Source organism: Athene cunicularia, assembly GCF_003259725.1.
Source record: "Athene cunicularia isolate RWA chromosome 26 unlocalized genomic scaffold, athCun1 chr26_part1, whole genome shotgun sequence".
Classification (NCBI taxonomy): Eukaryota; Metazoa; Chordata; class Aves; order Strigiformes; family Strigidae; genus Athene; species Athene cunicularia.
In genome coordinates, this window is record NW_020799136.1 from 1900658 (window position 1) to 1917100 (window position 16443).

Here is a 16443-nt window from a genome sequence, read left to right on the forward strand (position 1 = left end):
CCACCCACCCCACCAGAAGATAACTCCCTGCCCCTGCAAGAAAACCTGCCCGAGCTGTGACAAATCCCATCCCTGCCAGGAGTGGCGGGTGTTCAGGACACGCCAGCCCTCCCAAAAGTTAATAATTTACGGCCTTGGGGGCTGTGCGAGGGGAAGGGAGGAGGATAAACAAACAATTGACATTGTCTTTCCTACCCGGATTTGCATATTTGGATAGCCATTTGATTGCAACACGGTGTCTACATCGCTGCGAACACTGGCAGGCGTCAGGCAGGGAGACGGGAGCAGTCAGGCGAGCCAAGGGCTCGGTGGGGCCACTGCCGGCCCCGCGGCTCGCACGGCAGCGGCGCTGCCAGACGGGGCCGGGGCTGAGCCGCGCTGCCCCGCGAGCAGAGGGACGCCCGGGGGGACTGCCCGTCCCTGGAAGAGCCTCGTGTCGCCGAGATGCCATCTGCCGCAGCCTCATGCCGAGCTGTTTTGTCGCATCCCGTTTTGCTGCTCGATTACTCCCCGCCTGGCTGCGGAACGGAGGAAGAGGCACGAAGAGCCGGCTTTGGACAAGGGTAAGCCTTCAGAAGAGGCAGGATGGAGCCGCAGAGAGGGACATCTCTTTTTTCTAGTTCACGTCCCCAAGAGGTAAAGAGAGCAGGTTGTTAAGCATCTGAAGATTTATCTGAGAAATGCGCCACCCCAGCTGGAAACACCAGGGTATCTTCGCACTCATCAAGGAGAGATGCTCCCCTACACCCTCCTCCAAATAAATCCTCTTCTTGGAAAGAGCCTTGATGCCTCTTGCTACATAAAGATATGTTGGGTACACAAAGACATTTATTTTCTCGATTTCTCTCCTTTCTCCTTCTGAGTTTTAATGATACAAAAGAACATCAGGTGTAAAGAATCCGAGTGGTCTGGTTTAACACCCATAGCCAGATACAGAAGCCTCTGGCAGGATTAAGCAGGCAGCCCAAGCCTGGCTCAAAAGCCCTGAACTTTCTAAAAAGAAAACTCCCCCAAAAAAGGCAGGAGGTCAAATCCCGCTTTAGCTGCCCTGTGTGAATTAGGATGCTTCACTGCCTTTATGAAATGCTGAGAACAGGTTGAGGCCAGTATGAGACCAGTGGTGTTGCAAACCCGAGCGATCGGCGCTGCCTCCGGAGCCACTGCCCGTGCCCGCAGCACTGCCATCTCCCACATCAGCCTGTGCCGCGCACGGAGGGACCGGGCTGCAAAATCCCCCAAGGAATAAACAACAGAGCCAGTGGGCTGTCGGGGACACACAGCCACCTCCACGCGAACACCTGATTAATGGCCAAAAGGGAATGGAAACGCCGGACATGAAGGATCAGCGGCCTTTGTGAAAAACAACTGTTTTCCAGAGTTCCCTCGGGGCACTGGCAGCTCGTTAAATTGAGCTTCTTTCTAGTAATGAGGTCAGGCAGGGCTAATAAAGAGAGATACCACTGGACAAGCCTCGTGCAGGCCAATTCCAACTGGGATTTGCGGCTCTGGGATGGAGACAGTACCATGTGCACGATGGCTCCTCCAGCCCGGAGAAGTGCGTGGAGCCGTGCCTGGCAGGGGTGTCCTGGGACGCAGCCGGAGCCCTGAACGGGGTGCTGGGTGCTGCCTGCACCCTCCTGCCCCCCTCACCCGCCCCAGGCAGGAGTTGCAGCCTGGGGTCTCTCACCACGGTGAGATGGCTCCACGTTACTCACACAGCACAGGAGCAGGGGAGAGCAGAGCCCGCTGCAATCCTGCCCCGCACGCTGCGGTGTGTGTTACACCCCCCCGGTACCCCACTGCCCCGCGCCCGAGATGCACCCACTGACACCAGGATGCTCCACTGCATCTCTTCCTGAGGGTTTGGTTTCCACGACAACAAATCGTGATGCCAGAGAAGAACGATGATTCCTGTGAATGGGGAAGAAGAAAGGAATCATCTCCGCTTCTTGTTGATGTCTGAAGACAGAAATCATTCCTCTAACTTAGGGGTGCCCTTCCAGCACCAAACAACCCCTGAGCCATCACTAGAAGAGGGGTGTGGTACCAGCCCTGCAAGTCCGGCTTCACCCCAGAGCTCCAGGCACGGCTGCTGGGGGTCCTGGCTCCTTGTGTCCCCCTAATTCTCTGGGTTTGCCTCTCCCACGACACCATGATGGGGCACGGGAAGGGTTTAGGAGAAAGACACGCAGGGAAGGGGTGCAGGTCAGAATGGGTGGGAAAGCAGTGAAACGGGGAGAAGCGCATCGGGGCGGAGGAAAGCAGGTGTCCAGGATCAGAGACGTGTTCAGGCACCTGAGAGGCAGCGGAGCTTGGACGTGAATTGAAGTCGTTTGGGAGAGACACGGCGCTTTCCTCAATCGCTCCTGATGGATGTTTACAAACACGGCTTGAAAAGTGCCGAACGACATAATCTGCAAATCCAAATACCATCCCTGGCTCAGAGGACGCCGGGTCAGCGAAACACCCCACGTGACGGAGCAGAACGCAGCTCAGTTCGGGGAACTGCAGCCCTTCCGAGCCGCTGCGCAGATTTACGTGTCTAATACCCCCAGAGTACAGACCGCGGGCGTAAGCTCTGCATTATCTGAAGAGATTAGCAAATACCATATTGTGTCACGTATATGTCGCAGTGTAGCACCTGCCTATGAACCATTCAAGGATCCAATGTGACATGAAGCTCCAACATACCTGTTGTACTCAAGTTTCGCTTAAGTATTTTGCCCAGCCTATGCCACAGCTCAGATACGTCTGGATTCCCTTCCAGTTCTTCCCAGCAGACTCCCATTAGAAGATACTGAAACTCTTTGTAGGAACTTTCCATGATTAAATTACCTGTCTGTTTTCATTAGGAGTGTTTCACTGAGGATGACTCACGATGAAATGCCTGGTGCCAGAAAAAACAGCTGAATAAGTCCATGCATGAAGGGACCGATTCCCCACCCCAGATCCTAGAGACAGGACCACTCCTTAACTCCTCGGGAACTCCAGCTTCTCCCCAGGTCCGCCGGCGCCCGAGGGGAGATGGGGCCCAAAGCACCTCGCTGCTGGCTGCCCCCCTCCGCATGGAACAGCCTGGGAGGCGGGATGGGCTCCTGCAGTGATGCTCTTGGTCAGGAGGCACAAGGCGTTTGGCTGAACGTGCTCAGCTTTGTATGCAACGGTGACAAAGTGAAAAGCCCAGACAACCCTGGAGCCTTCGGACTGCTCCTTTCATGCTAAGGCTTTCTAGCCCTTGAGGGGGAATGCTATCAAATACCATGGCATTTGTGTAAAATGGACATTTCGGGTGGAACTGTATCAGCTCTGGGAATGTGCACCGGAGCGTTACTGCATCTACTGCCTGAAATAGAAACCAAAGACAACAAGGAGCAGCCTTCACCGCCAAGGTGCATCTTTGCAGAATTGCTGCTGCTTTGCCATTTCCATCTGCGCACCTCAGTTCTGAGGCATTTTCCATTAAGGCTTCCCATCAAGCTCTAGGATGGATTTCTTGCCTCAGTACTGCAAATTTAGCAAAAAGACTGTTACTGGCAGCCGGTTTCTGAATCAGGCTGGAGTGCAGTATAGTTTAAATAGCTTTTCCCTACCTCTTTCTTATCTGTGGTTCTGTAGGATCTTTCCTACCTAGGCCTGGTACTAAAAGTTTCTACAAGCAAGAGACTCGGCAAAGCAAAAGCTCCCCAAAGACAGGACAAGATAAATAAAAACCAGACCAGATTTTCTGTGTGTGCCTCTGCCAAATAGTCTTTGCAGGAAGGATTTACTTTTGCTAATCCAATTTAATTAAACTAGGCTATTCTACATTCACACAAGACGAAAAAGGAGGTGAGAAGCACGTGATGACCTGCCACGTCTGCTGTCCCCCACACAAACACCCTTTCTCACTTTACAGGGTTACCCATGCTGGCGTCTGCCTCCAACAGCCAGAGAAAAAAAAGCACAGAATTTTTTAAGAGGGGACAATCCACAATAATTGCACATTTCTACACGAGAAGTTTCCAAGAGCCCTTTTAGACCCTGTATGAAATCCTTCTGGGAGTTAAGTACCCCTCAGACTCCCTCAGAGCATCGCTAACATCAGCAAGCTGGTTTGCTGAGGCTGGTCCCCAGCAGATCTGGGATCCGGATCTGCTCCTGCGGATGCGCGGGGCCCTGCCAGGACCGCTGGCTCCATCCTCCCCGCGCCTCCATCTGCGGGAGCAGAAACCCAGCCCTGAAGAAGTGGCTGTCCCTGCACGCTCCTTCTGCAGGCAGGAACACCGGGAGTGATTCAGCTCACTGCTCTCCGCGTGGGAAGTCTCCCCCTTGAAATTAAAGTGAAATAGTAATCCCATTAAGCATCTTTCCTTTAAATCATAGATATGTCTGAGACTAAGTTAATGACAACCCTTACATGCGCATTCAATTCAAATCAGCATATCCAATTAACTTCATTACCTGGAGGCTCCCTCATATCCCAGTCTCTTTCAATCCTGTAACATTTTCTTTATGCATTTTTCCCAAATTAGGATAGAATACATCTGCCATGGTGGGCATCACCTTTATTTTACTCCAAAGACAGCACGGGGAAGCCTTGATTGATGGGTTCACTCCAGAAAGTCACGATGCTGTCAGGCCGAGTGGCTTGGAGCAAAGTGGCTCCTTGAGACCAAATCATCTGGTCTCCGAGGGAGGAGAAAATCCATCCTTTCCAGAATTACACTGTCTGACTAAACATTAAATACACTCACGAATCCCCACTGGGGTTGCCCTTACAAAACTCTACAGAATCAGCTGGGAAGAAAAATCAGTTTTGTAAAGAGCTCGTCGCAGTGAGCCTGAGAGCAGATGGGCGTCGGAGCCGCATCGCAACCCAGCGGGTTTTCCTCAAGCGCTGCCTCCCGGTGCCAGACCATTCCTTAAACTTCCGCAGACGGAGGTTCTTTCTTTCATCAAGTGCCAGAGAGGGGCCTAGAGCAGGGCGGCCTTGGCCATCAGAGCAAGGGGCAGCAGGTCCTGCGGGGAAGGGAACAAACCAGTGGGACCAGCGACAAGCAGCCCAGTGGCATCACATCAGCATCTCCCCTCCTGCTGCCCCTGGACACTGCTTGGAGATTCAGCTCCAAGAGGCAACACCGGCTGGTGGGTAAGTCACTGGCACTTTGGTAGAGGCTCCCGAACCCTCCCCTCCTCCCCAGCGAGGGCCGCACGGGTGACGCTGCTCTGCAGAGTCCTGGTGTTCACGTTTATTCTTCCTTTCGAACTTCAAAGAGACATGAAAGCCCCATCCAGGCAATCCCAGCCTCGCATCCCATCTTCTCCCTCCTGCTGTCGGGCACAACCCGGACAAAGCAGCACAGCAAAGCCAAGACTGCCTTCTCTGCTCATATTTTCTGAGGCCTAAGCCCTTTTTCTGGAGACATTTTCCTCCTCCATTCCCTCCCTGAACTTAGGGCAAGCTCCAGGTGCAAGGAGACAGACCTCCTCTGTCCCTGCCTCGCTCGGATCTCGCCTTCCCTCACAGATGAAATTGTTGGTCCCCTCCGCTCAGACGATCCCTCATATCCAGGATCTGAGTTTACACCTTCAGAAGGGGACGGGGGAAGAGGGACGCGGGTGCCGTGACGCAGGTCTGGGGGGCAGGAGGCAACGCGGGGTCGGCAGCTCTACAGCCCGGCAGCGCACAGGGAGGCAGGGCGGGTTTGAGCCTGAGTTTATTCTGCTTAAGCTTTATGACCCGAATTATTTATAGAGCTGAGGTTTCTGTGAATTCAATACTCATGTCAAAAATGTCTCTGTGTGTGTGTGTCTTTCACACCCACATGTGTTTCCCATCTCTTCTGCTTGGGAAACGTTAGCTAAGTGTTCAAAGTCACAACCTGGTAATCTGCAGCTCCCCAGAGGAACCACGAGGCAGAGGAACCGCTGGGCTAATTGGGGAAGAGCACAGAGAAACCCTGCGGGGTCCCCAGCAGCTCCACAGGGAGGGGGGGGCTTGTCGCCTGCAGCACTGGCACCCACATATGTGTTGAGCCCATAAATGCCAACCCAGCAAACAAACAAACCCAAATTAACTCTCGCTTCCCGCCTCTCCAGCGCTCAGGGTGCAGAACTGTTCCTATAAGCCAGGCCTAAGAGCCCTGGGGACGAGAAGGCTGCGAGCCTGCCCGGAATCACCACACGCAGCTGAAACAGAGAGAGACCCGAACGCTTCCAACCCCACCGTTTCGAAGAGTTTGAACCCATCTACAGGGAAGGCAAAATAGGTTTTAAAAAACAAAACAAAGAAGAGACCAGCCTTCCTTCTGTGCTGAACCTCAAGCCACAGTCAACGGGCTATCGTCCCAAACCTCTTGGCTGTTTCGGCAACCCCATGTGTCCCCCGGCCAACGGCAACCAGCTGCCACTGCGACATCCACGGCGCCGCTTTGGGAGCAAGCGTGGATCTGCCGCAGGGAGAGGAGCTCCCGCGACCACGATCCTTCTCCTTCACGGGTGGAAAGAGGAGCTTGGAAGAGGAATCCCTCACTGCCTCCCTGCTGGCTTCTGGAGGTGCAAGAAGCCAACTGCTGGGTTGCAGCTGCAGCTCAGGCATCCTAACAAGTAACAGTACAAAACCTGAAGACAAGATTGCCCCTGAAGCTCTTCTCTCTCCCTCCTAAACCTTTATTTTTTTCTTCCATCCTTCTGCTCCCTCCACGCTTCTAGAGAGCTGATCCTCCAAGATAAAACAGGGAAGACGGTACAGAGGCACCATGCAGAGACTAATCAGCAGCCCCCATGTCTTTAATTTATTACTGCATGAGAGGCTCGTTTAGAACAAAGCTGCCAGTTCGGAAGATCATTCCTTTAAAAGACTTTTTATTTGAAAAGCTGTCAGCTCACACCTTGTCACAGCCCTACTTGCAGCAGCAGAACTTTAATAACGTGCCACCTCATGCAAATGAGCTGCTAATTAATTAAGTAGTATTCTTCTGGGGATGGATTCATTAGAATCAAATTTGGGTAGGCTGCCTGGCTAGGTTGTATTGCTTTGGACAGTCCTTTAAATCAGCAGCACTGCCTCGTCCTGGTGTCCCGGCAGGCGGGTGGGTTCCCACCTGGAGGGAGGCTCATCCCATCCCTGCATGCCCCAGGGTACCCGCACAAAGCTGCAGCCCGGCCGCTTCCATGGCACAGACTAGACCTACCTGAGCTAAGAACACAGTGAGATGAAATAAATGATTGCCTGAAGTGCCCAAAAGATTGTCTTCTATTCGGGAAAGCCAGTGTAGAAGAGGGCCCCGTTCAAAAGCAGGACGTAGAGACTATTAACACGGCGGGCTCCAGGGATCAGGCTGCCAGGCAGGGAACACTGCGGAGGAGCAGCGCTCTTTTTTGGGAGCACTTGCTGCAGAGAGACAACTGCTGGGGGTTCAGGGCTATCAGCCTGGCACCTTCCACCAGCATCAAAGTCCAACCCATTAAAAGTGGGAAACACTCGAGAGCATCCTGCGGATTTACTCCCCAGAAGGAGGACAGCTCGGGGCATGTCTGCAGCACGCTACAAAACCCATTCACTTCTAATCTGATCCCTAATAAAGAGCCACAATGTGCAATGACTTCCCTTTCCTTTTGTTCAGCAATAAGCACCCTTCTCCCTTTACATTCCCATTATTATTTTTAAAGACATGGCTCAGTGCTTCTCTGGGAAATGGGAATCATTAAGTTAGCAGCACTTTGCTGCTTGCAGGCTTTACATTTTGGCACTGAGCAAGGAAATCATCAAAGAGACTAAGTAGTGGCCTCCAAGAGAAAGGAATGAGGTAGGTGTTGCTGGATCACAAGGCACCGCACGCTAACCTTTCTGCAGTGTGCTCCTCCAGCCGCTGCCATTCTCTCCTTGACTTACCCCTGCTTCTCCCGCTTTGTGCAGCTCTTATCCAGCTCCTTCCCTTACAGCTGGGAAGTAAATGAAAGTACAGGCGAACAAAGAGGAGGACAGCTCCAGGAACAGGCAGAGGTTTCTTTTGTCCTAAAGCATCCTCTTGTACACGGCAAGAGCAGCCTTTAGCAGGGATGCACAGCTGGGTTGTGCAGAGGACGACCCGATCCCACCCTCAGCCCTCCGGGGTCAGCCCAGCCCCAGCCCAGCGTGGTCATACCCTGATTTTTGTCCTCTTTACCCTGAGCCCATAGCCGGGCTCAGTGTTAGCAGGAGCCTGAAGGGACTCGTGAGCAAGGACAGAAGAGATACACGCCTCGCCTCGTCATGTGCTGCCCGCAGGACTTGGTTAGCGATGGAGGGAGCTGCGAGTAGCATGTTGGGGCGTGAGCAACGGCCACAGTGAAGGAAAACAGGACAGAGAGCAAAGCCTAAGTCTTCCGTGACCAACAGAAAACACGAGAGGAGGCACAGAGCTGGTATTATTTAGGGCGACAGAGGTACTGGGTGTCTGCTCAGAATTGCTTGTCACGTACCATTTGCAGCTCTTCACCAAAGTGCCCAAAATAGCACCGTATCTGTGTTATCTATCCACACCTCACCTGTGCCCTTCCAGCTGAATAATCCTCCACAGCTCAGTGTCAAGCTTCCTCCCTACGATCATCCTCCTACAGCAGTACATTTCACAGCTGAAGGGATTGGTCTTGCTTAGTTTGGTTTGTTGACCTTGAGTGGCCATGTAAAATGGAATAAAAAGCCACTTAGACGAGATTGTCTAATGTGGAGCTTGCTCTAAACGAGCAGCAGCGAGTTGTGATTCTCCCCAAGGAGGAAAAAACTAAACAGCTGTCAAAAACTGTCACACGAAAAACCCTGTTTCTCCCAAGTCACGGCTTCCAGCTGATCAGGTGGGAACCAGAAAGTTCCTCAGGAAATATTATTCTCTTTCCTTTTCAAAAAACATCGTGTAAGTAATATGTTTCAAACGACTTAGACTTCACGCCCAACACCTCCTGGGAACGCCGCAACACAAGCCGAGCTGCGAGGCCAAAACCCAGACGGAAATAAAAGAATCTAAATTTTGTTATCTGTTGGTTTTACAAACTAGTGGAGAAATCCTGCCGGGTAGTTCTGCGACGCTTTACGTCAGACAGGAGCGATCAGGTGAACGAGGAGGCCGTGCGTATTTTTGGTTTCACTTGCGCATGCAGAACCAGTCAGGTGTTACTGATCAGATCTAACCTTGCTCGGGCAGAGGATGCGAGAAAATAACAGCGCAACGCAGCTTTAGCTGAAATCCCAGGAAACGAGGCTCTCCCACACCGCCGGCTGCTCTGGCCCAGGGGGAGGCCACACGTCGCTGGGCTGCACCCGCTGCAGACGCCCAGGGGTGCAGATAGGAAATGGGTATTTTCTAGATAATAAACAGGCCAGAGCACAAAGGAGTCAAAAGCTCTCGCCAGCCGGTGGCTGACCACGCCGTTTGTGTGGAGGCTGAGCTAGATTAAAGCAACAGTCTTGCAAACGAGGTCACTTAAGGACGGGCAGAGCCCCAGCCAAGCTGGCACTGCCCCACGGCTCCCGGAGGGCGGCCGCGCCGGCAGAGCTCCCGGCTCTCGCCCCTGCCCCAAGCACGTGGCAGGCGGCTCCTCGGCGCCGAGCTCAGGGGACACGGGCTCTGCGCTGGCGTCCGGCTCCTCACCGGGCAGGCGGGAGCTGGACCAAGCGTGGTCGCATCAGGGAAGGGGAGATGCAGGAGGAATCTGGCGCCCTGCTCAAGGACGTTCCCTTATACAGGGCCCTGGGTCAGAAGCGTTAAAGCCACCTGTTAGGATTCAGACGAGTATAAATCCATGGGAGCTGAATCTCTCCTCATGCTTCCCTACCTGCTCATTCATGCTCAGATCTCCCGGTCCCCAGCAGGCGGAGGCTTAAGGAAGCTCACGTTCCTGGCGTGTGCGGTACATGCCGAGGAACATCGCTTCTGCCTCTGTGAGCTGCTTCCCAAATGCTATTCTGGAGCAGATCAAGGATTTTTTTAAAAAAATAAAGGAATTTCTTCCATCTCTGCACTGTAACTCACTAAGCCTTTGGCACATGCCCTTTCCAGCATCTCAGAATTAATCGGCAGATAAGCAGATGAACAGGCTCTGAGGAATCTGTATACTCAACACCTGTAACACTGCTGAACGCTGCCTCGAACAGGGCAGGGAGATTGCTGGCCTCAACACACACGTCTGTCCCCACCCGTCCCTGCCTCAGAGCGTTGGTGCGGCTCCAGGACACACACCGCAGCCCTGGGACAGCGCAGAACACCCTGCTGTGCGCCGGGCTAGGGGGGAAGAGAAGGAGGATGCTGAGGGATGGATCAACTCTGGTCCTCAAATGTCCAAATTCAGAGTTAAAGTTCCAATTCAGCTGGGGAAGAAGAACCTGGAGCTCGGTGCTGTGCCGATCATCTCTGAAGCAGCCGGGGTGGTGCTGCATTCGCAGCTCTGCAGCTCCAGACCTGGATACGAACACGCCGTGACGCCGCCCTGCTGAGCACCGCCAGGGACAGGCGGGCAAGGAGCTCTGGGCTTCCCTCTTCACCTCAGTCATGGTGAAAAAAAAACCACAGAAGAGGCGGGTGGATGTGCCCAGGGCTGCCTGATGCACACAGTGTCCCTGCGGTCACTCGAGCTGATGCCACAGCTCTTCCTTGGAGGCCACAGATGCCGTTGGTGTATGAACACAAAAGCAGCTACAGCACCGTGGTAACAGCACGGGGTGACCCAGGCAAAGCATACCAGCAATGTTAGACACCCCAAACTGGGAGGAAGGAGGGAAAGAGGGGCCATGGCTAAAGGGCTGGAACTGAAGAAGATCGTGTTGGCGCGTACGAGCAGCATGCGGCTCCGCAGAGCCACCCTCAGTCCAGCAGGACCCAACCAGCCCCTGCCTGGTTTCATGCTGAAAGGTTTTGCTCGTCATTTCCTCTGTGTGCGATGAGTTGGGGCAGATCTGCCCTAGAGCAGAGAACCCGCACCCTGGAAGGACGGAGGCGGCTCTTCCCCCAGGCCCCTGCTTTTGTTCACACAGCAGCCAGCACGGCTAATCCCGCATCGTGCCCATGGCCCAAAACCAACACACGAGACAGGTCCAGGCTGGGGTCCATGGGTGGGAGAGACAAAGCTACACCACATTACTGCTTTCGCTTCCATAATTGACCTGTAGATAAACACATGGCTTCCGCCTTAATCCCCTGCAGCCTCATGAACATCAGCCGCGCTAAATTTTTCATGTAATTAAGAGAAAAACCCTAATCCAGTGTAATTAGCTCCCTGATTGCCAACGTCAGGCAGAAAAGCGCTGTTTGAACAGCAATTCAGGTCTAGCTGGTTAGGCAAATACTGTGTGTGTGGTTCAGTAATTTAACACTGAAACAACTCCCCCTCTGCTGTCCTTACAGGCTTGCTTTCCTAAACAGTACTAAGTGGTTTCATGACTGCAATAGGCCTGATACCCCTGAAACCGCTGTTCCACCGAGCTCCAGTTACGTCCCCGAGGGCTGGTCGTGAAACACGCCAAGCAGTTCCCTGAGAACCACGCACTAGTTGCTGATTTTGGAGCGGTGCCCCCAGCCCCTCTGCATCCTTCAGCGATTGCCACCAAATGATTAAGGCTACGCCACCCCTAACTGCCTGAACTCAGGATCTGACAGGCAAAACCGAGACCCCGCTGGAGAAACGGTTTCCTCGTGAGTGATGCTCAGCACCACGACCACAGCCTGCCGGAGCTGGAGGGGACAGCGATGCTTACAAGGAGTTTAAAGGTGTAGGTCAACATTCATCTCAGCTACTGAGCCTTTACAGGTTTACACTGCTACTTTTCTCTTCCATTCATATCCACGGGAAAATTTTAAGAGTAAAATGTTAGAAATTTGGGAAGTGGAAGCAGATGGGAGAGGAACAGAGAACGTGGATGTACGTGCCAACAGGGAGGCAGGGAAACCGAGCAAGCACAGCTAGAAGATACCTTCGCTTAACCACTTAATCCACCCCCCAGCAAAAAGGAAAGGATCGGAACTACTTAAGCCACTGTCAGATATTTGTTGTCTTTTTTAAAACTCGCCTGTGATTGAAATTACAGACTACTCCAGTTCTCAACTAGTCACATCTTTCATCTTCAAACTTCGCATCAGACAGTCTCCTGTTTGAAAGCAATATTATTCTAGGGGGTTTTTGTTGGGGTCTCTCTAAGGAGGATTTTAATCATCCTAGGCTATGTTACAAAGACTTTGTGGTTTCAGTTGGTTGTTTTTGGAAAAAGGCACCAGTCTCTGTTTTGCTAGTTTTAACGTTGCTGTGGAGGCCAAATTTCTGTGCTTGGGAGACTGCAAAACAACCAGCCGGCCTTCTATAAGGAGAAAGCTGAAAACCATTTCACAGCTTCAGCTTTTGCAGGCTGAATTCTTACAGAATACTTGTTTATATGCTGTGGCAGGCGAGAGCCAACCATATATATGTTTTTGCAGCTATAGCTCTTAATTCTGACAGAGGCCACAGGCTGATGGAAGGCGGGGGCTGAGCCTGGCTTTGCCCATGTTTGGGCTCCAGGCTCTGGTCTCCCCAGCACTGCCCCTCTCTCCCCTCCTCATCACATGGATGGTCTGTAAACAAACGAGCAGCGAGCAGAGCAAGCTGCTCCTTTGTATGAAAGCCAGGGAGATTTCTTTATACAAAAAATGAGTGAAAATTTATCAACTCAAAGCTCCTTTTAAAGAGAAGCCCCTAAGGAGAGCAAGCCCAGATGCTCGCTTGCATTGCGCTGGTAAGCCAATTCCTCTCTCTCCCTCCCTTCAAACACACATTATTTTCCACGGAAGGCACTGTAGATGAACTATCGACTGTGAGCAGAGCCTCCTGGTTGGATGGCAGCACATCAATATGGATTTGAGCGAGCAGCAATGATATGGCAGAGTTTGGTGCTTTGCCATCGTTCCCTTTACAAAGGAACAGCACTTGAAGCCAAGCAAACGACCTTCTGCTTAAATACCTCCCAGAGGACCCCCAGGCAGCGGGCCCCCGCCTCGCAGGTGCCCAGTGACCATGTTTCAAAAGGAGGTGGGAACCTGCAGGCACATCCCGAGCTTCATTTCCACCCCCCCAGACCGGCGACGCGCTCACCCCGTCCCTTTCTGACCACGTTTTCCGTGCCGGGTCAAACACACGGCTGGGGGGGCTGTGGCTGATGCCTTCCAGATGGGCTACCCCCTCCACACGCTGGGGCTGTCAGTGGTCGCAGCGATGCGGGTGTATTTCATTTTTTTGTCTCATAGTAATTATTCCAGCTTATAATCAGCTTTGGGGAAATTCTTCCTGACAAAATCCCCCGCACCGAACGCCAGCGACACACGAGTCTGTGTTGACTGGTTGTGGTCTCTTCCCCTTAGATCCAACGCAAATTCTTCTCTCCATCACCCATCTTAAAGGTCTGTGGAGAGCTGCTAGCTGATGGGAAGAGCTGTACACAGCTCACCGAGGGCTGGCTGCTTTCTTTTGCTCACTTTCCCCATTGCACATCCAGCAACGTGCAACTGGGAACGCAGACCCAGGTCAGCCTGGGACTGCGGCTCTAACTGGGGATCTGCAACAGCCACCCCAGCACCTTCTGCTGCCGGCTCACAGGAGACAAAGCTCCATCCAAGCTCCATCCAAGTGAGCCGGGTATTTTCTCAGCCATCACTTTGCCAGGGGATGGTGGAAGTGTCTCCAGACAGACCCAGGAGTCTCGGGAGCCTTTGCATTCGTGTTAATGAGCACTGGCAGGGGATTTGCAGCCAGGGGGTGGTGACGGGGGCAGACAGAGGTGTTAGAAGGAGAGGAAAATGCTCAGCTTCACCGTAGACACCGTTTAAGTGACCTGAAGGACAACACCGGGTCGTGAGGTTACCAGCTTCCACCCCTCCGGCCCCAAGAAGCTGAAGTTTCTAACAAGGAAAGTTACTCGAATTGCTGTCACTAAGAAGAGACCAGGCATCAAACGTTTCTAAAGCTTCTAGAGTAAGAGATATAAACTGAGCCAAAAACCCCAAGAGACAGAACAGATATGGAAAGCTACCTTCCAGGAGAGATTTTCCCAGCGACTGAGTGCTGGCAACTGCAGCAGCCTCTTTGCAACTATCGCATCGTGCTGCTGCTTATTATCAGAGGAGCTGAGCTACTTCTTGCCTTTCTCTTCCTTCTGCACCGGAATGAACACAGTCCCCATATCCATACATCTGCATACCGTAATCTGCTAATGATTTCAGGCCTCATATTTTGTCAGTGTGATGATTTATTAGTTATGCCATGGTTTGCACGCAGCTGCAAAGAAATCTTTCAGCTGACCTAAAACCATGCGACTCGAATTTTGCCGGTGGAGGAGTCCGCGGCCTGGCAACTCCAGCACGCCGGGTATTCCCCTGCCTGTCCCTCCCGTTTGTATTTCTATAGGAGCAGAGCAGGAAGCCTGGCTGGGAGCCGGGTCCTGTTCTCTACATCTGGAGTCCTGAGATTTGTGACTTCACCAAATGGCTGAGCCAACCTGCAAAGAGTCTGCTCCTGAGAGGTTTTATGCCTTGAAAATTTATTCTAAAGCAGCTTCAGAAACTCCAGTTTTCATTATTAATATGATTTCTTTCATCGGAGTCCACTCATCTTTTTGCTTTCTATTTCTGTCTCTCCCCTTTTATTGTTTCCCCGAGCGATTCTAGAGGAATGCTACCGAAACCTAGACCGCAGGCGACCGCAGCATCTACTCGCTCTCTTCTCACCAGCGTGAATTTATTTCCATCAAAGCTTCCTTCCTGAATCAAGATTTTTTTTTTTCCTTTTAATTCCATCTGTATTTAATCCCAGACAAACACAAACAACAATCTCAGCTCCCTAAGGCCATCACTTTCTAAATCAGTTACAGCCAACTCCAATTAGCAGGCAAGCAACATGAGCAGCTTCGTACGCTCCTGTATCTTTGGGAACGAGCCAGCCCAGAAGGTCCTTTTCCCCAGACTGTCCCCTTTTTCCTCCTGAAGAACTTGCACCGTCATTAGTTGCAGGCTCTGCAAGACAAAACACGCTCGTCTTTGCTTTTACCCTCGTGGAGGAGCTGGCAGAAGGATGCTCCGTGGCCTCGTTAACGGTTTTGTGGTGCTGCGCTCCCGCACCTGGAGGCTACCTGCATGCTTTGATTTATCAGAGCATCCCAAAGCCTCCACAAGTGCTAAAGGGATATTTTCTTGGTCAGTTCATTCTCTCTCTTAACCTGCACTTGAAACAGCTTCTTCAGAGCCTCTCTAAGCCAGGCTGCCGGAGGAGCAGCGGTTCCCCGCGGCAGTGCCAGCTCCTGCCAGGCAGCGTGGCTCTCCCTTCCCAGGCCACAGGAGCATCTCTCAGACAGACCCTGGAGAAGAACCCACCAGCCCTCCGTGGAGCTCACCACGGCCGACAGCAGCTCACGGGGTTATCTGCCTTCACTCGATGGTGAATTCACTGCCTTCATACTGCTTTTAACTTATTTTGCCGAGAAATGTCTGATCTCACAGGCTGGTCGGATTTTGCCGGACTCCGGCTGCGGGCGGGCACTTGCTCTCTAGAGCTCAGGCTCGGTGGGGCCCCCCCACTCCACCGTGGCTCTGCTGGGGCTCCCCCCTCGAGGGGTGCTGGGGGCAGTGGAGGAGCTGGGCCCTTGTCTGAAGGGACACGGGCACCAAGTGCGCCAGCGGGCAGGGGCAGACTCGGCGCTCAACTCAGCAGACAGCTCTCCCTCCATTAGTGAGCTATTTCGGGCAATGATTTCAAATCAAAATCTGTATTTTATTAATGATGCGTCTGCTTTGCTGCTGAACTCTTCAATGTGTTTCCCAGCTGTATCAATCTACAGCCATGGAGGAAGCCATTAAACCGAAACGCCTCGAGCGTGTCGCGTTGCTGCTGGGACGCATCCGCCACCGGGGTTAGCCCGGAGGTGCGAGGCCCCGGCCAAAGCTGCCATCTCCCCTCACCCGCGGGAGCACCCCGCATCTCACCGAGCGAGAGCCAAGCAAGGGCCACGCTGGGGCTGGAGTGGAGGACGTGCCCTGACAAACCCGTCAGGATTGTAAATGATTGCAGAGCGAAAGTCCATCTGGTGACGCTGCCGGGTTTCTCCATCTTTCACACCGGCTGGCAAGAATCGCAAGGAGCCAGTTCCAGCGCTGCTGGGCTTCAGCTCAGCGTGCTGCCAGCAGCTGTCAGCGAGAGAAGATGAGGATGGGAGCGAGAATCATTTGCATTGCTCCAAACTCTTCTTCCAGCCTCATTTGCTACCCTCAGCGTCCGGGCTAGCTCTGCACTGACAAGCCCCTTGTATTCCTCCACTCATCTCCTGTTGCACGTACACACCACCTCAGCTGCTGGGGAAAGGATTTCCCCGACACATGCCTTTCCCACCACGTCAGGATATTAGAAAGAGCAGTGTCTGCAGGCAGGCAGATTTATTCACCTGTCCTAACTGGCAAAACTGATTGGGTTTGACGG